Source organism: Oreochromis niloticus, linkage group LG15, assembly GCF_001858045.2.
Source record: "Oreochromis niloticus isolate F11D_XX linkage group LG15, O_niloticus_UMD_NMBU, whole genome shotgun sequence".
Classification (NCBI taxonomy): Eukaryota; Metazoa; Chordata; class Actinopteri; order Cichliformes; family Cichlidae; genus Oreochromis; species Oreochromis niloticus.
The window spans coordinates 9,352,954-9,373,829 of record NC_031980.2 but is presented as its reverse complement, the minus strand read 5'-3'; the positions used below and the strand labels follow the sequence as shown (position 1 = coordinate 9,373,829).

The 20,876-nt window shown below is 42.5% G+C and overlaps 12 non-coding genes across 12 annotated transcripts; 11 read left to right on the top strand and 1 right to left on the bottom strand.

Annotated features, from left to right (window-relative positions):
* Window positions 1–570: 570 nt before the first annotated feature.
* trnaq-cug (transfer RNA glutamine (anticodon CUG)) lies at window positions 571–642 on the top strand. Its single transcript has one exon. It is a non-coding gene; the product is annotated as a tRNA-Gln (tRNA).
* A 414-nt stretch (window positions 643–1,056) lies between these two features.
* Window positions 1,057–1,139, top strand: trnal-cag (transfer RNA leucine (anticodon CAG)). Its single transcript has one exon. It is a non-coding gene; the product is annotated as a tRNA-Leu (tRNA).
* A 1,706-nt stretch (window positions 1,140–2,845) lies between these two features.
* On the top strand, window positions 2,846–2,920 carry trnaq-cug (transfer RNA glutamine (anticodon CUG)). Its single transcript has one exon. It is a non-coding gene; the product is annotated as a tRNA-Gln (tRNA).
* A 413-nt stretch (window positions 2,921–3,333) lies between these two features.
* Window positions 3,334–3,416, top strand: trnal-cag (transfer RNA leucine (anticodon CAG)). The gene has a single exon. It is a non-coding gene; the product is annotated as a tRNA-Leu (tRNA).
* A 1,697-nt stretch (window positions 3,417–5,113) lies between these two features.
* On the top strand, window positions 5,114–5,185 carry trnaq-cug (transfer RNA glutamine (anticodon CUG)). The gene has a single exon. It is a non-coding gene; the product is annotated as a tRNA-Gln (tRNA).
* A 420-nt stretch (window positions 5,186–5,605) lies between these two features.
* Window positions 5,606–5,688, top strand: trnal-cag (transfer RNA leucine (anticodon CAG)). The gene has a single exon. It is a non-coding gene; the product is annotated as a tRNA-Leu (tRNA).
* Window positions 5,689–7,407: 1,719 nt separating this feature from the next.
* trnaq-cug (transfer RNA glutamine (anticodon CUG)) lies at window positions 7,408–7,479 on the top strand. The gene has a single exon. It is a non-coding gene; the product is annotated as a tRNA-Gln (tRNA).
* A 414-nt stretch (window positions 7,480–7,893) lies between these two features.
* On the top strand, window positions 7,894–7,976 carry trnal-cag (transfer RNA leucine (anticodon CAG)). Its single transcript has one exon. It is a non-coding gene; the product is annotated as a tRNA-Leu (tRNA).
* Window positions 7,977–9,780: 1,804 nt separating this feature from the next.
* Window positions 9,781–9,863, top strand: trnal-cag (transfer RNA leucine (anticodon CAG)). The gene has a single exon. It is a non-coding gene; the product is annotated as a tRNA-Leu (tRNA).
* A 1,718-nt stretch (window positions 9,864–11,581) lies between these two features.
* trnaq-cug (transfer RNA glutamine (anticodon CUG)) lies at window positions 11,582–11,653 on the top strand. Its single transcript has one exon. It is a non-coding gene; the product is annotated as a tRNA-Gln (tRNA).
* An 8,218-nt stretch (window positions 11,654–19,871) lies between these two features.
* On the bottom strand, window positions 19,872–19,943 carry trnaq-cug (transfer RNA glutamine (anticodon CUG)). The gene has a single exon. It is a non-coding gene; the product is annotated as a tRNA-Gln (tRNA).
* Window positions 19,944–20,708: 765 nt separating this feature from the next.
* On the top strand, window positions 20,709–20,791 carry trnal-cag (transfer RNA leucine (anticodon CAG)). The gene has a single exon. It is a non-coding gene; the product is annotated as a tRNA-Leu (tRNA).
* The last annotated feature ends 85 nt before the right edge of the window (window positions 20,792–20,876 follow it).

Below are 20,876 nucleotides of genomic sequence, written 5' to 3'. Positions count from 1 at the left end.
CTGCTTGTCCTGCACCACCTCAACTTGCAACTACATCCTCCACCCTAAACACTCCTGCCGCCCAGCAGGTGGAGACAAACTCACTCACTCACTCAATCAATCAATCAATCAATCATATATATATCAGTCTGGTATGGTGTCGACATAATGCCGCAATCTGGCAGTCATGCCTTCTTTTTGAGCAGTGGTTCCATGGTCTTTGAATCCAGTGATCTGAGTTCAAATCTCAGTGGGACCTGGTTTTTAGAGGTGAAACCACACTTCATGTCTTCTCTGGTTCACAGAAACAGTGCTACAGTTGTGTTTTCAGTCAAAACTGTATAAAATCAAGCAGCTAACCTTGACCTCTGCCTTTAGAAATGATTGTGAATTCCTATGTGCCACTAAAGAGCTTATACTTGTGCGTATAAGTCACAAACACTCTGCTCACTCACTGACTGAGCATGATCATCATTGTCGAGCTATAAATGGCATCAGCCTCTCCACAATTGACAGTATCCTTAAAAGAACCCATTGGCTGAATACTTTTGGCAGGTTGCCATGATCAGGCAGTTCACGCACTCGCACGGGGGTTCCATGGTGTAATGGTTAGCACTCTGGACTCTGAATCCAGCGATCCGAGTTCAAATCTCGGTGGGACCTGAGGTTTTTCTCCGCTGATTGGAATGTGAAACATTAGCGCGTCTTCTCTGGCACACCAAAACTGTGCTATAATTGTGTTTTCAGTCACAGGTGTATAAAATCAAGCAGCAAACCTTGACCGCTCCCTTTACAAACACTTGTCAATCACTATGTGAGCTGTCTGAAATTCAGTTGTACACCACACAAAGTTACAGAGTGGGGTGTCTGAGTGCTGAGGTGCGCTTGTGCGTAAAAGTCACAAACACTCCCCTGACTCACTAACTGCACAGCTGACTTCAAAGTCAGCACAGAAAGTGGGCGCCACCAGTATGTGTTTCCATGGCTCAACAGCTGCTATATGTGTTATGTGGACTATAACGTTTGTGTCTACCCAAGTATCTCAGTTTGTAACTTCCACAAGGCTGACTTGTTTACGTCAGGATGGCCGAGCGGTCTAAGGCGCTGCGTTCAGGTCGCAGTCTCCTCTGGAGGCGTGGGTTCGAATCCCACTTCTGACATTGAAGCTTCGCTCTTCTTGATATTGTGACAACATGCACTTGAAATTTGGTTTAACCGCGAGGTTTCTCAGAACTTGCTTATGACAGTTGTGCATCCCTGAACTTTACTGGATTTTCCAATGATGTACACTGTAACAACATTCTACATAATTCTATATAAATTCACTACAGGAAGCTGATTACTGCTGCACAACTAAATGTGTGCATCTTTGAATGTGCTCACATTGACACTGATGTGCTAAAAACCTGATTTTGTGAAGTCAAAACTTTCAGCAAGTTGAAACAATCTTTGGTATTTACTCCAATTATCCCAAAATAAGGATTGGTCCCATCCAATGTCATGGCATGAAAATATGAGAGGCTGTCATCAATTCAATCAGACACTTGCGAAAATTGTAAACACTGAGTAAAAATCCTTCAATATTTTTATTGTATTTCTGACAGTGTACACACAAAACAATAATATACAAACACACACACACATACGCTGTCCTTCGGCTTATTAAAAAGCCTATGTCATGTTTTTGCTTGGTCAAAAAACAACAACAACAACAACAAAAAACCAACAACCTGTTATTACTGTGCTGACTTCCTCATTTTGAAATGATTAGGGGTTTTTTTGTTTTGTTTTGTTTTTTGTTTTTTACATCATTTCATCTTGGCTGATGATGGGCACTAACCTGATGAGCTCACATGAATGAAAGTAAAACTTTCTGTGAACGCAGCTGCTTCTCGCCGGGTGCGGTGGCGCGTGCCTGTAATCCAAGCTACCGGGAGGCTGAGGTTGGAGGATCGTTTGAGCTCAGGAGCTCTGAGCTGCAGCAGGCTATGTCGATCGGGTGTCCGCACTAAGTTCGGCATTGATATGGTGATCCTGGGGAGCCCGGGACCACCAGGTCGTCTAAGGAGGGGTGCACCGGCCCAGGTCGGAGACGGAGCAGGTCAAAGCCCCCGTGTCGCTCAGTAGTGGGATCGCGCCTGTGAATAGATGCTGTAGCGCAGCCTGAGCAATACAGCGAGACCCAATCTTTATACACACCCTTATACCTGTCTCTACATCACACAGCAGCCTCATCAGTCCTTATTTATCTTTTTAATTGACGTCAAAAACACTCACAAACCTGCTGCTCTGCTTGTCCTGCACCACCTCAACTTGCAACTACATCCTCCACCCTAAACACTCCTGCCGCCCAGCAGGTGGAGACAAACTCACTCACTCACTCAATCAATCAATCAATCAATCAATCAATCATATATATATCAGTCTGGTATGGTGTCGACATAATGCCGCAATCTGGCAGTCATGCCTTCTTTTTGAGCAGTGGTTCCATGGTCTTTGAATCCAGTGATCTGAGTTCAAATCTCAGTGGGACCTGGTTTTAGAGGTGAAACCACACTTCATGTCTTCTCTGGTTCACAGAAACAGTGCTACAGTTGTGTTTTCAGTCAAAACTGTATAAAATCAAGCAGCTAACCTTGACCTCTGCCTTTAGAAATGATTGTGAATTCCTATGTGCCACTAAAGAGCTTATACTTGTGCGTATAAGTCACAAACACTCTGCTCACTCACTGACTGAGCATGATCATCATTGTCGAGCTATAAATGGCATCAGCCTCTCCACAATTGACAGTATCCTTAAAAGAACCCATTGGCTGAATACTTTTTGGCAGGTTGCCATGATCAGGCAGTTCACGCACTCGCACGGGGTTCCATGGTGTTTGAATGGTTAGCACTCTGGACTCTGAATCCAGCGATCCGAGTTCAAATCTCGGTGGGACCTGAGGTTTTTCTCCGCTGATTGGAATGTGAAACATTAGCGCGTCTTCTCTGGCACACCAAAACTGTGCTATAATTGTGTTTCAGTCACAGGTGTATAAAATCAAGCAGCAAACCTTGACCGCTCCCTTTACAAACACTTGTCAATCACTATGTGAGCTGTCTGAAATTCAGTTGTACACCACACAAAGTTACAGAGTGGGGTGTCTGAGTGCTGAGGTGCGCTTGTGCGTAAAAGTCACAAACACTCCCCTGACTCACTAACTGCACAGCTGACTTCAAAGTCAGCACAGAAAGTGGGCGCCACCAGTATGTGTTTCCATGGCTCAACAGCTGCTATATGTATTATGTGGACTATAACGTTTGTGTCTACCCAAGTATCTCAGTTTGTAACTTCCACAAGGCTGACTTGTTTACGTCAGGATGGCCGAGCGGTCTAAGGCGCTGCGTTCAGGTCGCAGTCTCCTCTGGAGGCGTGGGTTTGAATCCCACTTCTGACATTGAAGCTTCGCTCTTCTTGATATTGTGACAACATGCACTTGAAATTTGGTTTAACCGCGAGGTTTCTCAGAACTTGCTTATGACAGTTGTGCATCCCTGAACTTTACTGGATTTTCCAATGATGTACACTGTAACAACATTCTACATAATTCTAATAAAATTCACTACAGGAAGCTGATTACTGCTGCACAACTAAATGTGTGCATCTTTGAATGTGCTCACATTGACACTGATGTGCTAAAAACCTGATTTTGTGAAGTCAAAACTTTCAGCAAGTTGAAACAATCTTTGGTATTTACTCCAATTATCCCAAAATAAGGATTGGTCCCATCCAATGTCATGGCATGAAAATATGAGAGGCTGTCATCAATTCAATCAGACACTTGCGAAAATTGTAAACACTGAGTAAAAATCCTTCAATATTTTTATTGTATTTCTGACAGTGTACACACAAAACAATAATATACAAACACACACACACATACGCTGTCCTTCGGCTTATTAAAAAGGCTATGTCATGTTTTTGCTTGGTCAAAAAACAACAACAACAACAAAAAACCAACAACCTGTTATTACTGTGCTGACTTCCTCATTTTGAAATGATTAGGGGTTTTTTTTGTTTTGTTTTGTTTTTTGTTTTTACATCATTTCATCTTGGTTGATGATGGGCACTAACCTGATGAGCTCACATGAATGAAAGTAAAACTTTCTGTGAACGCAGCTGCTTCTCGCCGGGTGCGGTGGCGCGTGCCTGTAATCCAAGCTACCGGGAGGCTGAGGTTGGAGGATCGTTTGAGCTCAGGAGCTCTGAGCTGCAGCAGGCTATGTCGATCGGGTGTCCGCACTAAGTTCGGCATTGATATGGTGATCCTGGGGGAGCCCGGGACCACCAGGTCGTCTAAGGAGGGGTGCACCGGCCCAGGTCGGAGACGGAGCAGGTCAAAGCCCCCGTGTCGCTCAGTAGTGGGATCGCGCCTGTGAATAGATGCTGTAGCGCAGCCTGAGCAATACAGCGAGACCCAATCTTTATACACACCCTTATACCTGTCTCTACATCACACAGCAGCCTCATCAGTCCTTATTTATCTTTTTAATTGACGTCAAAAACACTCACAAACCTGCTGCTCTGCTTGTCCTGCACCACCTCAACTTGCAACTACATCCTCCACCCTAAACACTCCTGCCGCCCAGCAGGTGGAGACAAGCTCACTCACTCACTCACTCACTCAATCAATCATATATATATATATCAGTCTGGTATGGTGTCGACATAATGCCGCAATCTGGCAGTCATGCCTTCTTTTGAGCAGTGGTTCCATGGTCTTTGAATCCAGTGATCTGAGTTCAAATCTCAGTGGGACCTGGTTTTTAGAGGTGAAACCACACTTCATGTCTTCTCTGGTTCACAGAAACAGTGCTACAGTTGTGTTTTCAGTCAAAACTGTATAAAATCAAGCAGCTAACCTTGACCTCTGCCTTTAGAAATGATTGTGAATTCCTATGTGCCACTAAAGAGCTTATACTTGTGCGTATAAGTCACAAACACTCTGCTCACTCACTGACTGAGCATGATCATCATTGTCGAGCTATAAATGGCATCAGCCTCTCCACAATTGACAGTATCCTTAAAAGAACCCATTGGCTGAATACTTTTTGGCAGGTTGCCATGATCTGGCAGTTCACGCATTCGCATGGGGGTTCCATGGTGTAATGGTTAGCACTCTGGACTCTGAATCCAGCGATCCGAGTTCAAATCTCGGTGGGACCTGAGGTTTTTCTCCGCTGATTGGAATGTGAAACATTAGCGCGTCTTCTCTGGCACACCAAAACTGTGCTATAATTGTGTGTTCAGTCACAGGTGTATGAAATCAAGCAGCAAACCTTGACCGCTCCCTTTACAAACACTTGCCAATCACTATGTGTACTAAGAGCTGTCTGAAATTCAGTTGTACACCACACAAAGTTACAGAGTGGGGTGTCTGAGTGCTGAGGTGCGCTTGTGCGTAAAAGTCACAAACACTCCCCTGACTCACTAACTGCACAGCTGACTTCAAAGTCAGCACAGAAAGTGGGCGCCACCAGTATGTGTTTCCATGGCTCAACAGCTGCTATATGTGTTATGTGGATATAACGTTTGTGTCTTCCCAAGTATCTCAGTTTGTAACTTCCACAAGGCTGCCATGTTTACGTCAGGATGGCCGAGCGGTCTAAGGCGCTGCGTTCAGGTCGCAGTCTCCTCTGGAGGCGTGGGTTCGAATCCCACTTCTGACATTGAAGCCTTGTTCTTCTTGATATTGTGACAACATGCACTTGAAATTTGGTTTAACCGCGAGGTTTCTCAGAACTTGCTTATGACAGTTGTGCACCGTCATCCCTGAACTTTACTGGATTTTCGAATGATGTACACTGTAACAACATTCTACATAATTCTAATAAAATTCACTACAGGAAGCTGGTTACTGCTGCACAACTAAATGTGTGCATCTTTGAATGTGCTCACATTGACACTGATGTGCTAAAAACCTGATTTTGTGAAGTCAAAACTTTCAGCAAGTTGAAACAATCTTTGGTATTTACTCCAGTTATCCCAAAATAAGGATTGGTCCCATCCAATGTCATGGCATGAAAATATGAGAGGCTGTCATCAATTCAATCAGACACTTGCGAAAATTGTAAACACTGAGTAAAAATCCTTCAATATTTTTATTGTATTTCTGACAGTGTACACACAAAACAATAATATACAAACACACACACACATACGCTGTCCTTCGGCTTATTAAAAAGGCTATGTCATGTTTTGCTTGGTCAAAAAGAAAAACAACAACAAAAAACCAACAACCTGTTATTACTGTGCTGACTTCCTCATTTTGAAATGATTAGTTGTTGTTGTTTGTTTTTTTTCTTTTCTTTTCTTTTTTTTTTTTTTACATCATTTCATCTTGGTTGATGATGGGCACTAACCTGATGAGCTCACATGAATGAAAGTAAAACTTTCTGTGAACGCAGCTGCTTCTCGCCGGGTGCGGTGGCGCGTGCCTGTAATCCAAGCTACCGGAGGCTGAGGTTGGAGGATCGTTTGAGCTCCGGAGCTCTGAGCTGCAGCAGGCTATGTCGATCGGGTGTCCGCACTAAGTTCGGCATTGATATGGTGATCCTGGGGGAGCCCGGGACCACCAGGTCGTCTAAGGAGGGGTGCACCGGCCCAGGTCGGAGACGGAGCAGGTCAAAGCCCCCGTGTCGCTCAGTAGTGGGATCGCGCCTGTGAATAGATGCTGTAGCGCAGCCTGAGCAATACAGCGAGACCCAATCTTTATACACACCCTTATACCTGTCTCTACATCACACAGCAGCCTCATCAGTCCTTATTTATCTTTTTAATTGACGTCAAAAACACTCACAAACCTGCTGCTCTGCTTGTCCTGCACCACCTCAACTTGCAACTACATCCTCCACCCTAAACACTCCTGCCGCCCAGCAGGTGGAGACAAACTCACTCACTCACTCACTCACTCAATCAATCAATCAATCAATCATATATATATCAGTCTGGTATGGTGTCGACATAATGCCGCAATCTGGCAGTCATGCCTTCTTTTTGAGCAGTGGTTCCATGGTCTTTGAATCCAGTGATCTGAGTTCAAATCTCAGTGGGACCTGGTTTTAGAGGTGAAACCACACTTCATGTCTTCTCTGGTTCACAGAAACAGTGCTACAGTTGTGTTTTCAGTCAAAACTGTATAAAATCAAGCAGCTAACCTTGACCTCTGCCTTTAGAAATGATTGTGAATTCCTATGTGCCACTAAAGAGCTTATACTTGTGCGTAAAAGTCACAAACACTCTGCTCACTCACTGACTGAGCATGATCATCATTTTCGAGCTATAAATGGCATCAGCCTCTCCACAATTGACAGTATCCTTAAAAGAACCCATTGGCTGAATACTTTTTGGCAGGTTGCCATGATCAGGCAGTTCACGCACTCGCACGGGGTTCCATGGTGTAATGGTTAGCACTCTGGACTCTGAATCCAGCGATCCGAGTTCAAATCTCGGTGGGACCTGAGGTTTTTCTCCGCTGATTGGAATGTGAAACATTAGCGCGTCTTCTCTGGCACACCAAAACTGTGCTATAATTGTGTTTTCAGTCACAGGTGTATAAAATCAAGCAGCAAACCTTGACCGCTCCCTTTACAAACACTTGTCAATCACTATGTGAGCTGTCTGAAATTCAGTTGTACACCACACAAAGTTACAGAGTGGGGTGTCTGAGTGCTGAGGTGCGCTTGTGCGTAAAAGTCACAAACACTCCCCTGACTCACTAACTGCACAGCTGACTTCAAAGTCAGCACAGAAAGTGGGCGCCACCAGTATGTGTTTCCATGGCTCAACAGCTGCTATATGTGTTATGTGGACTATAACGTTTGTGTCTACCCAAGTATCTCAGTTTGTAACTTCCACATGGCTGACTTGTTTACGTCAGGATGGCCGAGCGGTCTAAGGCGCTGCGTTCAGGTCGCAGTCTCCTCTGGAGGCGTGGGTTCGAATCCCACTTCTGACACTGAAGCTTCGCTCTTCTTGATATTGTGACAACATGCACTTGAAATTCGGTTTAACCGCGAGGTTTCTCAGAACTTGCTTATGACACTTGTGCACCGTTCATCCCTGAACTTTACTGGATTTTCGAATGATGTACACTGTAACAACATTCTACATAATTCTAATAAAATTCACTACAGGAAGCTGATTACTGCTGCACAACTAAATGTGTGCATCTTTGAATGTGCTCACATTGACACTGATGTGCTAAAAACCTGATTTTGTGAAGTCAAAACTTTCAGCAAGTTGAAACAATCTTTGGTATTTACTCCAGTTATCCCAAAATAAGGATTGGTCCCATCCAATGTCATGGCATGAAAATATGAGAGGCTGTCATCAATTCAATCAGACACTTGCGAAAATTGTAAACACTGAGTAAAAATCCTTCAATATTTTTATTGTATTTCTGACAGTGTACACACAAAACAATAATATACAAACACACACACACATACGCTGTCCTTCGGCTTATTAAAAAGGCTATGTCATGTTTTTGCTTGGTCAAAAAAGAAAAACAACAACAAAAAACCAACAACCTGTTATTACTGTGCTGACTTCCTCATTTTGAAATGATTAGTTGTTGTTGTTTTGTTTTTTTTCTTTTCTTTTCTTTTTTTTTTTTTTTACATCATTTCATCTTGGTTGATGATGGGCACTAACCTGATGAGCTCACATGAATGAAAGTAAAACTTTCTGTGAACGTAGCTGCTTCTCGCCGGGTGCGGTGGCGCGTGCCTGTAATCCAAGCTACCGGGAGGCTGAGGTTGGAGGATCGTTTGAGCTCCGGAGCTCTGAGCTGCAGCAGGCTATGTCGATCGGGTGTCCGCACTAAGTTCGGCATTGATATGGTGATCCTGGGGGAGCCCGGGACCACCAGGTCGTCTAAGGAGGGTGCACCGGCCCAGGTCGGAGACGGAGCAGGTCAAAGCCCCCGTGTCGCTCAGTAGTGGGATCGCGCCTGTGAATAGATGCTGTAGCGCAGCCTGAGCAATACAGCGAGACCCAATCTTTATACACACCCTTATACCTGTCTCTACATCACACAGCAGCCTCATCAGTCCTTATTTATCTTTTTAATTGACGTCAAAAACACTCACAAACCTGCTGCTCTGCTTGTCCTGCACCACCTCAACTTGCAACTACATCCTCCACCCTAAACACTCCTGCCGCCCAGCAGGTGGAGACAAGCTCACTCACTCACTCACTCACTCAATCATATATATATATATCAGTCTGGTATGGTGTCGACATAATGCCGCAATCTGGCAGTCATGCCTTCTTTTTGAGCAGTGGTTCCATGGTCTTTGAATCCAGCGATCCGAGTTCAAATCTCAGTGGGACCTGAGGTTTTTCTCCGCTGATTGGAATGTGAAACATTAGCGCGTCTTCTCTGGCACACCAAAACTGTGCTATAATTGTGTGTTCAGTCACAGGTGTATGAAATCAAGCAGCAAACCTTGACCGCTCCCTTTACAAACACTTGCCAATCACTATGTGGTACTAAAGAGCTGTCTGAAATTCAGTTGTACACCACACAAAGTTACAGAGTGGGGTGTCTGAGTGCTGAGGTGCGCTTGTGCGTAAAAGTCACAAACACTCCCCTGACTCACTAACTGCACAGCTGACTTCAAAGTCAGCACAGAAAGTGGGCGCCACCAGTATGTGTTTCCATGGCTCAACAGCTGCTATATGTGTTATGTGGAGTATAACGTTTGTGTCTTCCCAAGTATCTCAGTTTGTAACTTCCACAAGGCTGATTTGTTTACGTCAGGATGGCCGAGCGGTCTAAGGCGCTGCGTTCAGGTCGCAGTCTCCTCTGGAGGCGTGGGTTCGAATCCCACTTCTGACATTGAAGCCTTGTTCTTCTTGATATTGTGACAACATACACTTGAAATTTGGTTTAACCGCGAGGTTTCTCAGAACTTGCTTATGACAGTTGTGCACCGTTCATCCCTGAACTTTACTGGATTTTCGAATGATGTACACTGTAACAACATTCTACATAATTCTAATAAAATTCACTACAGGAAGCTGATTACTGCTGCACAACTAAATGTGTGCATCTTTGAATGTGCTCACATTGACACTGATGTGCTAAAAACCTGATTTTGTGAAGTCAAAACTTTCAGCAAGTTGAAACAATCTTTGGTATTTACTCCAGTTATCCCAAAATAAGGATTGGTCCCATCCAATGTCATGGCATGAAAATATGAGAGGCTGTCATCAATTCAATCAGACACTTGCGAAAATTGTAAACACTGAGTAAAAATCCTTCAATATTTTTATTGTATTTCTGACAGTGTACACACAAAACAATAATATACAAACACACACACACATACGCTGTCCTTCGGCTTATTAAAAAGGCTATGTCATGTTTTTGCTTGGTCAAAAAAGAAAAACAACAACAAAAAACCAACAACCTGTTATTACTGTGCTGACTTCCTCATTTTGAAATGATTAGTTGTTGTTGTTTTGTTTTTTTTCTTTTCTTTTCTTTTTTTTTTTTTTACATCATTTCATCTTGGTTGATGATGGGCACTAACCTGATGAGCTCACATGAATGAAAGTAAAACTTTCTGTGAACGCAGCTGCTTCTCGCCGGGTGCGGTGGCGCGTGCCTGTAATCCAAGCTACCGGGAGGCTGAGGTTGGAGGATCGTTTGAGCTCAGGAGCTCTGAGCTGCAGCAGGCTATGTCGATCGGGTGTCCGCACTAAGTTCGGCATTGATATGGTGATCCTGGGGGAGCCCGGGACCACCAGGTCGTCTAAGGAGGGGTGCACCGGCCCAGGTCGGAGACGGAGCAGGTCAAAGCCCCCGTGTCGCTCAGTAGTGGGATCGCGCCTGTGAATAGATGCTGTAGCGCAGCCTGAGCAATACAGCGAGACCCAATCTTTATACACACCCTTATACCTGTCTCTACATCACACAGCAGCCTCATCAGTCCTTATTTATCTTTTTAATTGACGTCAAAAACACTCACAAACCTGCTGCTCTGCTTGTCCTGCACCACCTCAACTTGCAACTACATCCTCCACCCTAAACACTCCTGCCGCCCAGCAGGTGGAGACAAACTCACTCACTCACTCAATCAATCAATCAATCAATCATATATATATCAGTCTGGTATGGTGTCGACATAATGCCGCAATCTGGCAGTCATGCCTTCTTTTTGAGCAGTGGTTCCATGGTCTTTGAATCCAGTGATCTGAGTTCAAATCTCAGTGGGACCTGGTTTTTAGAGGTGAAACCACACTTCATGTCTTCTCTGGTTCACAGAAACAGTGCTACAGTTGTGTTTTCAGTCAAAACTGTATAAAATCAAGCAGCTAACCTTGACCTCTGCCTTTAGAAATGATTGTGAATTCCTATGTGCCACTAAAGAGCTTATACTTGTGCGTAAAAGTCACAAACACTCTGCTCACTCACTGACTGAGCATGATCATCATTTTCGAGCTATAAATGGCATCAGCCTCTCCACAATTGACAGTATCCTTAAAAGAACCCATTGGCTGAATACTTTTTGGCAGGTTGCCATGATCAGGCAGTTCACGCACTCGCACGGGGGTTCCATGGTGTAATGGTTAGCACTCTGGACTCTGAATCCAGCGATCCGAGTTCAAATCTCGGTGGGACCTGACTTTTGGAATGTGAAACCATACTGCATGTCACCTCTGGCACATTGAACAAATTGTGCTTTCAGTCAGAGCTGTTTAAAATCAAGCAGCTAACCCTGACGTCTGCCTTTGGAAACATTTGTGAATCACTAAAGAATAATGCTAAAGAACTGTCTCAAATGCAGTTGCACACCACACAAAGTTACAGAGTGGGGTGTCTGAGTGCTGAGCTGCGCTTGTGTGTAAAAGTCACAAACACTCCCCTGACTAACTGCACAGCTCTAAACGGCATCTGACTTTAACATCAGCACAAAAACTGGGCACTTCATTATATGTGTTTCCATGGCTGATCCAAAATATCTGAAAGGGGCCACGGGGCACTAGTTGACGCTAGGAAGGTGATCAACTGAAAATCATGTGAAATGTAAATCAACATCAAACCTGCATTCAAAATACTAGTATTGTAGTATCAAAAATGAAACAGTAAAAAAATGGAGAGTAAATGGGACATTTTACTTCCAGCTTAGCTTTTATATATTTGCTGTCAGAAGAGGTAATCAAACCCACACCTCCAGCTTAAATTTCAAAACTTACATTTTACTACTGATTTTATCTACTGTTCTAATTTTTGATTTTATATACTGTTTTGTTTGTTTGTTTGTTTGTTTTAATCAATTTTAAATCATGCTTTTTATTTGTTTTTGTTTTTAATGTCTCTGTAAAGCACTTTGAATCACCTTGCTGTTGAATTGTGCTATATAAATAAACTTGCCTTGCCTTGCCTAAACAGAACGCTAGTTTTCAGAAACCTACAGGGTGGGGTTAGACCTGATAAAAGAAAACTGGGAGAAGATCAAGCCCCAGCGAAAAACTGAACTGAGAGCAAAGCTCTGATGGTAAAATGCTTTGTTTTCTTTTCTATGTCAGCTGCAACACAACGTCCATTATAAAAGATTGCCTGGGAGAGCCCATTAAAGTGAACAAAATAACAACTTGATTAGAGCTGTTTCATGCAGCGGGACTGGAACCCATGTCTCCAGCTGACAATACAAGCTTAATACAGCGCCTTGGAAGGCTCAGCCAACCTCACTCCGCTGATTGTACAGTCTGGTTCAGGCTCATTACCACTATTTTATCCATATGTTGCCTATTCCTTTGAAAAGCTGTATAAAGTCACAGAAGTTTTAATCATGTGACATCACCAGATAAAAGAAGTAAGTCTGTGTTCAGGGCTTTTTAGAATTTCATTTCTAAGCTGTTACAAAGACAATGTCCTTTCCATGATGGAAAGGACAACTGATAACCCATTAAAGTACAAAAGCCAAGACTTTTATTGGAGCTGTTTCATCCAAGAACCACACAGACAGAAGTGGGATTTGAACCCATGCCTCAAGAGGAGACGGCCAAGTCGTCTAAGGAGGGGTGCACCGGCCCAGGCTGGAGACGGAGCAGGTCAAAGCCCCCGTGTCGCTCAGTAGTGGGATCGCACCTGTAAATAGACGCTGCAGTGCAGCCTGAGCAATACAGCGAGACCCAATCTTTATACACATCATTATACCTGTCTCTACATCACACAGCAGCCTCATCAGCACGTCTTTGTCTTTTTAATTAACGTTAAACACGCTCACAAACCTGCTGCTCTGCTTGTCCTACACCACCTCCACCTGCAGGACAGCTGCAATTACATATGTTCAGCTTTATAAGCCGTACTTTATAAGCCGTACTTTTAAGCATGTAGACTGACTCTGTTGAACGGGGCTTCTATGGAAAGGCTATCCTCAGGTAAGTCAGACTTTTAATATTTAATTTTTAATGTCACCGGGAGGAGTCAGGATGACCAAGCAGGCAAAAAGCAAAAGGCCTTTTTATGCTATGTCTCAATGGAGACTGAAGGAAAATCATTACCGACTAAATGCTAACTCCAGCTGATGTCTTGGTTAAACACTCTGGATTCTAAATCCACTCATCAGACTTCAAAACTTGGAGATTTCTGATTTTGTGAGGTCAAATGTAATGTTTCTGTCTTCCCAAGTTGACCCTGTCTTTTTGTTAACCAAAACACATATTATCAATTCTGTGACAGCAACACGATGTCAGTGTTTAATATGACCTAGACAGTTGTCTGGAATTTTGACTCTCACCACAACCTTGTTCACAAACAGTTAGGATGACCAAGTGGTCTGAGGTGCCGTGGTTTGGGCCACACCCTCCTCTGGAGGCACTGGTTCGAATCCTACTTTTGACAATGAATTTCTTTCATGAAAAAGTTCAAATCGAAATATATATATATAAGCTGTACTTTACTAAAACGACTGAATGAAGCTCAAACTGCATCAAACTAAAGTGATCTTTATTGGGCTGTAAGCATTAATGTTTAAATGGATTCACTTTAATGTTTCCGAGCTCTAATGAGCAGCTGTCACTTTAAAAATAAACAGCAGAACTGAGAACGCACTAAGCGATAATGAAATATTTCACTGGAACTTAAATGTTTATTTGACTGCTTTGTCCAATAAATTACCAGATTAACATTCATTTCTCATCCTTTTTACAACTATGTTGCATTTTACTGGGATAATTTCTATATTTTTAAATAGATTTTTAATCTTATAAACAAAAGTATATAAAACAATATATTGGCATTATGACTAACATGTCTGAGAAGGTTCTCATTCATCCAGGTCATGGTAGTCTAAAAAGCTTGGAAAGAAAAGCATCTGGACTTCTTTAAGTTGCTTGAAGACGTTTCACCTCTGTTAACTATCCCAATTCTTTGATCTTTGGGCTGAAGGAAGAACAACACTCAGTGTATAAATGCTCAATCAACAATCTCTTTATTCCATACAATTCTCATTATTCCATACAACACTTCGACCATAAACATCTAGACGATGTGGACAGGAGGGTGTACGCCAGATCTCGAAGTATCTGACCGTTTCTCACATTCTTATAGCTTCAGCCCCCCTCCAAACTAAGCATTCACATTCTTTCTCGCTTACGGCGCCTAAGCGTAGGCCTTGGCTTCCTGTTTTATCTCCTCCTGATGAGATGGGGCAGAAAACCTCTACGGTATGTTCTGTTCTTTCTAATCAGACAAATAAGGCCATGATTCTCTGAAAACAGTATTTCTTATAAATCAGCAGTATAATGCATCATAAACAATGTAATTCATTCACAATAAATCAGGAGTCTAATGTAATTCAAATCAGTCTAATCAATTTAATAATTATCACCTTCTTCTAAGTCAGTAGAATAATGCAACCTAAAACTACATAATGATTTCACAATCTTTAATTAGAGGTATAACGTGGCATAAGATAGTATAATAATCTCACACCTCTCATCCGAGAAGCTTCTTCAGTTCTGAGGTCAAATGGTGGAGAGTCCCAGATTTAAGTCCTAGGGGAGTGTCCCTAGGTCACGAACCCCCTGTTGATCCTCTACCTAATCACACGGGCCAAGGTGTGAAAATGGGTGTAGGTCACAATCAGCCAAGGTTTCGGGTGAACCCGCTGTGAAACCAAGCCCCACCCTATCATGTGATTTCCTGATAACTAACAATGGGGCCATCAGGTTAGTTTAATGGTCATTAATATGCAAATTGTCATGACCACTGATCAGTTTAATCAGTGGTCATGAGAGCCATTTACAGTATTATTCACAGAGAGTTTGGGAATGACTGCAATCATGTTTTTGTTTAAGCAATACTGATAAAATCAGGGCTGACCTTCTTTATCTTGATTGTCAGCTATTTTACCATGAAATTCAAATGTAATCACTTAGTAAAACTAATATGTCCCCTTTGTTTTCCATGTTCTCCTCTGGAGATGTTTGTTCGAATCCCACTTCTGACGTTTTATCTTCGTACTTCTCACTATTGTGACAAAATACACTTGAAACTGGCAACTTGCATATGAGAGTTGTGCACCGTTCATCCCTGATCAGCGGTGGATTTTCCAATCAAGCCCACTCTTTTAATATTTTAGATAACTCTAATAAATTCACTAGAGGGTGGGCGATAACTAGAAGTGTTCTCTTTTATTGGACAATGATGTGCTGAAAACTGATTTTGTGAAGTCAAGACTTTCAGCAAGTTGAAACAATCTTTATCATTTACTCCAATTATCCCAAATAAGGACTGGTCCCAGCCCATGTCATGGCATGAGAGGCTGTCATCAGTTCAGACAGATATTTACTGTGTAAACCTTTTCATTGTATTTCTGACTGTGTACATACAAAACAATAGTACACGCACACACACACACACACACACACACACATGCTGTCCTTCAACATATTAAAAAAAACTCATACATGTCTCAGTCATGTTTTGCTTTGTCAAAAAAAACAAAAACACCATTACTTCTTATAACTGTGCTGAATTCCTTCTTTTGAAATGATCTGGTTTTTGTTTTTGTTTTTTACAGGATTACATCTTGGCTGAAGATGGGCACTATCCTGATGATGTCACTTGACTGATAGTTAAAACCTCTTTCAGTGAGGCTGCGTCTTGCCTGGTGTGGTGGCGCGTGCCTGTAATCCAAGTTGCCGGGAGGCTGAGGTTGGAGGTTTGTTTGAGCTCAGGAGCTCTGAGCTACAGCAGGCTATGGTGATCAGGTGTCTGCACTTCCAACTTACTTTAGAAGACATAAATATTATACTTCACAAAACATATAGCTGCTGTTCAGCCATGGAAATCAATACCACGAAGGTCATGTCGCCCTGTTTTGGTGCTGACTTTGAAGTCAGAAGAGGTTTGGAGCTGTGCAGTTAGTGAGTCAGCAGAGTATTTGTGACTTTTACGCACAAGGGACCTCAGTACTCAGACTCCCCACTCTGTAACTTCGTGTGGTGTGCAACTGAATTTCAGAGAGCAGTAAGTTCGCATGGACCAGTAAACATTTAAAAGCTGCAATCTTGTGTTAACAGTTTGAGTACGAGCTTTTAAGCACACTGATTTCCACTCTTCTAAAGATATATCTGTTCCTATATCGTTCTTCCACACGTTCAGCCGGCCAGCAGAGGAGTCAGTAGAACTGGAAATAAACATATCATACAAATATGAGATCTGCTGCTTCATGTAAGGATAGTCAGAAACAGCTTTTTCTATTAGTGATAGGTCAGGTAGGGTCAAATTGTTATTTCGTGAAGTTGCCACAAAGCTCCTTACTTGTAAATATCTAAAAAAAATATGTTTTAGGTGAGTAAAAATTAACTCTCAGCTGTTCGAATGACATCATTACACCATCACAAAAAGGTCTTCAATCTTATTCAACCCAGACCTAGTCTAGCGCTCAGTACAAATATGCACTCAAGGGCAGTTCTGAATTAAGTAAGATTCCATGTAAACCCATGCCGGAGGTGGATCAGATGAGAAATAGAACATAATCATGCGCAATTGTGCAGCCCAATAGTACCACTGAAAGTTAGGAGCCTTAAGACCCAAAAATTGGTCCACCCCAAGGATCGGGTCCCCAGACACAAACAGAGTCACCATGGAACCACTCCTAAAAAAATGGTATGACTACCAGATTGTTGCACTGTGACAGCACCATACCAGACTGAACCCAGAAAAAAAATTGTGGGATAAAATAAGACAGATTATAGTTACTAAATGACTACAAATCACTTTAATTATGAAAAAGCAAAGAAAATTAAAAGCAAAAAACACAAATAAATAAATACATAAGAGAATAAAAGAAAAGAAAGACCAAGAGTGTTTAGGGCAGAGGATGTAATTACAGCTGTCCTGCAGGTGGAGGTGGTGCAGGACAAGCAGAGCAGCAGGTTTGTGAGTGTTTTTGACGTCAATTAAAAAGATAAATAAGGGCTGATGAGGCTGCTGTGTGATGTAGAGACAGGTATAAGGGTGTGTATAAAGATTGGGTCTCGCTGTATTGCTCAGGCTGCACTGCAGCGTCTACTCACAGGTGCGATCCCACTACTGAGTGACACGGGGGCTTTGACCTGCTCCGTCTCCGACCTGGGCCGGTGCACCCCTCCTTAGACGACCTGGTGGTCCCAGGCTCCCCCAGGATCACCATATCGATGCCAAACTTAGTCCAGACACCCGATGGACATAGACTACTGCAGTTCAGAACTCCTGAGCTCAAACGATCCTCCAACCTCAGCCTCCCGGTTGCTTGGATTACAGGCACGCGCCACTGCACCCGGCGAGAAGCAGCTGCGTTCACAGGGCTTTTAACTATGTCTGAGGTGACATCATCACAGTAACCTGCTGCCCACCATTAGCAAAGTTGTAATGATGGGCAGCAAAGTTCAGGGATGAATGATGCACAACTGTCCTATGCAAGTTTTGAGAAATATCGTGGTTAACCAAAATTTTAAGAGTATTTTGTTACAATATTAAGAGGAGGAAGTGCTCAATGTCAGAAACTGGATTTGAACCCACACCTCCAGGGGAGGCTGCGACCTGAATGCAGCGCCTTACACCGCTCGGCCATCCTGACATACATGTGCTGATTGGGTGGAGGTTACTAGTTTTAGATACTTTGGAAGAAACAAACATTATCCTTCTCATAACACATATAGCAGCTGTTCAGCCATAGAAACGTACTACGAATAATCTGCAATGTCATCCATACTGATCATTTGGCTAGTGGGTTTGTGGGACTCGAAAACACGCCTCCAGGAGAAACTGTGCCCGAATCACAGCACCTTAGCCCGCCATTACACCATGGAACCACAACAAATTAGATCAGCATTATTGTTGTAGTATTTTTAAATGTCTGTACAAAAGAAAGAACGCCAGATGCATTGCCTGCAGTTTTAGATTAATAGTCGTATAAAACTTTGTTGTTCACAAAATTTGTAAATTTATGGACAAAATTTGTGCATAAGTTTTAAAAATGTACAATTTCTATTTGTCTAAGGAGCTTGGAAAGAAAAGCGTCTGGACTTCTTTGAGTTGCTTGAAGACGTTTCACCTCTCATCCGAGAAGCTTCTTCAGTTCTAAGGGTCAATGGTGGAGAGTCCCAGATTTAAACCCAGTGGGAGTTTCCCCCCAAAGAGGGACAAAGGACCCCCTGATGATGTTCTACCTAATCACATCAGCCAAGGTGTGAAAGTGGGCGTCGGTCCCAATCAGCCAGGGTTTCGGGTGAGCTCATTGTGAAACCTGGCCCCACCCTATCATGTGATTTCCTGAGGTCAGATGGCCCAGGATGTGAGTGGGCGGTAAGGCGTCTGGGAAGGGATCTCAAAACTGGATTATAGATGGCAGACAGTTGGTGTCGTAAACCACCGCCTCTGTTCAAAGATGGTCGCTCACAGTGGACGTCAGCAACTCAAAGAAGTCCAGACGCTTTTCTTTCCAAGCTCCTTAGACTACGATGACCTGGATGACTTTGAACCTTCACAGACATACAATTTCTATTTCCATTTCAAGTTATGAAGATAATTTACTAAACATGTCTGTGGTTTTTACAGTAAGAAGAAAATATAACTACTACTAGGATTTTATGTCTTTGTGTGAATTCAGATCAGTTGTGTTAATACAGTATGTCAATGAAAAAATAACTGTAAATTCAGACGTGTGAACCTGTGAACTGGTTTCCACTGAACGCACAGCTGCTTTCCTGTTGGGTGATTTTCATCAACACAGAACACGGGGAGAAGTGCATTTTTGGTTCCATCCTCTCTCCTCACCAATAAAATAAGAATAAAATTTGCATTAGCTCAACACAGTTTAGTCAGATAAGTGTTGTTTACATGATGTCTAGCTGTAATTGTTTGGCGACCATAAACATGCACGTGTTATCATCAAATTTTCATGGCATGCTGCTGTTACACATGTTACAGATTTAAAACAAGTGGGGCTTAAAACTTTACTTTGGAAGATATAAATATTATACTTCACAAAACACATAGCTGTTGTTCAGCCATGGAAATCCATACCACGATGCTCATGGTGCCCTGTTTTGATGTTAAAGACAGAGGAGGTTTAGTGCTGTACAGTGGTTGAGTCAGCAGCGTGTTTGTGACTTTTACGCACAACGGACCTCAGGACTTGGACACCCCACTGTGTAACTTTGTGTGGTGTGCGACTGAATTTCAGACAGTTCTTTAGTACCACTCTTTAGTGATTGACAAGTGTTTCCAAAGGCAGACGTCATGGTTGGCTGCCTGATTTTATACGGCTCTCACTGAAAACACAATTCAAACAGAAATTCAAAGTGCCAGAGAAGAAATGCAGTGTGGTTTTACCTCCCAAAAAACAGGTCCCACCGAGATTTGAACTCGGATCGCTGGATTCAGAGTCCAGAGTGCTAACCATTACACCATGGAACCCCTATTAAACTGTTCGCACTGTCAGGTCATGGCAACGTGCTAAAAAGTATTCAATCATACTTTTTGCCAGGCTGTAATGCCATCTATTACTGAATGAAATTGTATATTGTATTTTAAAATAATTACAATAATTTTTTTAAAAATCCCAGCGCTGTATGTATCATATCAATGGTATTTTATACTACTGACAGTGTGTATTTCACAATGCAAGACAGTCGTCCAGCAATCGTCCAGCTGTTTTTATGACTAGGATAACCTGTAAGAGCTATTTGAACTAATAAAGAATGAAACTTAGACTTTTATATTTACTGTTTCACAAACGTAATGTCCACTATTTATACTTTAATTGATGGAAGTTTTATTAAAGCGATTTAGCAGGAGCAAAGCAAAATCAAGTAAAATCACAAAACAATAATCATTTAAACTACACTTATGGTGAGAAGAGAATGGAGAAAGGATGAGCACTACTGGACCCAAAAATGCACTTCTCCCCGTGTTCTGTGTTGATGATAATCACCCAACAGGAAAGCAGCTGGGCATTTAGTGGAAACCAAACACAGGTTGGGCTGTGATTCCCCATCTAGTGTCTCTGCTTGAACTTTCTAACTATTTCGATCTGACTTACACCATTTAACACGAACTTTTAAATCAATATATTTTCTTTGTAATTATTTTTATTTGTTTTTGTTTATCTTAAACATACATGCACTCAACGTACAAGTCAGCAGCTGCGCGGGATTAGTCAAGTATTCGTGAGTTTAATAAGTCAGGATGGCCGAGCGGTCTAAGGCGCTGCGTTCAGGTCGCAGTCTCCCCTGGAGGCGTGGGTTCGAATCCCACTTCTGACAGTGAACTTTTTCCATGATCTGTCAGACCTTCAGGTTGCTGTTTGTAGTCTTCCCCCCCAAAAAAGAAAAAAAAAAAAATCACTTT